Source organism: Mastomys coucha, chromosome X (genome assembly GCF_008632895.1).
Source record: "Mastomys coucha isolate ucsf_1 chromosome X, UCSF_Mcou_1, whole genome shotgun sequence".
NCBI lineage: Eukaryota > Metazoa > Chordata > Mammalia > Rodentia > Muridae > Mastomys > Mastomys coucha.
The window spans coordinates 112,058,075-112,059,512 of record NC_045030.1 but is presented as its reverse complement, the minus strand read 5'-3'; the positions used below and the strand labels follow the sequence as shown (position 1 = coordinate 112,059,512).

At 34.6% G+C, this 1,438-nt stretch overlaps 1 protein-coding gene across 1 annotated transcript in view; it reads left to right on the top strand.

Moving 5' to 3' along the window:
• Positions 1-1,438, top strand: part of Chm (CHM Rab escort protein) — a 146,752-nt gene that overhangs the window by 23,194 nt on the left and 122,120 nt on the right. The gene's annotated exons all lie outside the window — the stretch shown is intronic.

Sequence of the window (1,438 nt, the reverse complement as noted above, 5' to 3'; positions counted from 1 at the left end):
GTAAGCCAAATAAACCCTTTCCTCCCCAACTTGCTTCTTGGTCATGATGTTTGTGCAGGAATAGAAAGAAACCCTGACTAAGACAGTATGTGTAGTTATTTGAAACTTCTACTTCCCTCTATTCTAAAAATAGTTTCATTCTTTCTCTGGTTATATTTGAAGTTAAGGTTAAAAATTTATGGTGGCATGATTCCAATAATTTTTATTTAATGGTTGTATTCTGTACATTTGGTCACAACTTCTTTTTCATTATATACCCACAAAATGTTCAACACTGGAAAAATAGTTCTTTATGAAGGTGGTTGGTGCTTGTGTTTAGTGTGGTTTTTAGCAGAAGACTGATTATATCAACTGTTTCCATGTGTGTATTACTTTAAAACTCCTTTTTAAAATCCATTTTGTGTGTGTGTGTGTGTGTGTGTTTACGGACGGACGTGCTGGGTGTATGGAAGGAGGCAGAGACTAGCTTTGTGGAATTGATTTTCTTTTGGTCCACAGTCTGGGCTCTGGAGGTCAACCTCAGATTGTCAGGCTTGGCAGCAGCACCTTCACCCCCCACCCCAGCTCTCCGTTTCATTGTTACGTAAGGAAGTTAACCAGTCTTTTTTTTTTTTTTTTTTTAATCTTTGATTCTTGGTGAGTACTTTAAATGCTCATCAAAGAAAGGTGCTATTTATTATTGTACTAGATAAAAATGCAGAAGAACCATGATTTATCATGGTGATGGTGGTGGTGGTTCTATAGGCTTGTAGTAAACTTTCAAAATATGCTTTATCTATAGACCGATAATATAGGACCGATTGACCTCTATTGAAATGATAAATCCAATGATGAAAATTGATAAAGAGTCTTGAACTTATCACAAGACATTTTGTTAATGTAGCAGAAAATCTGGCCTTGAGTTTAGTAATATAAATTTTTTATTTATATTGTTAGTAGTAAATTATATGTCCTTTTAAGATAATCAGCTTTATGATATGATTATATTTGATTCCGAAGCAATAATATATTCTTTCTAATCTGCTCTAGTGACCAACAAGCAAGATACTTAAGTAACATAACTTTTAACTTAAAAAAAAATGTATTTCATTCTCACTTAGAGGCTTTGTGGCTTTGGAATTAGATCTGAGTTTAAATGTCAACTCTGGAGCTTTTTAGCAGTAAGTTAACATCCAAGAGCAGCAGTGTCTTTGTTGTTTCACAGGTGCAGATTCTTCTCTCTCAGTGCCTTTGGGAAGATCAGATAAGCTTGTGTGCTATTTTGGTTCCTAAGTAACAAAGCTCCCCCCTTTTAAACAGTTGTCCATTTATGATAATTTACCGATAAAAAGACTCTGAGGACAAGGACTTGTCTTATTAAAAAGTATCTCGATCCAAATAACCCCATTAAAAAATGGGGTACAGAGCTAAACAAAGAATTCTCAATTGAGGAACACCG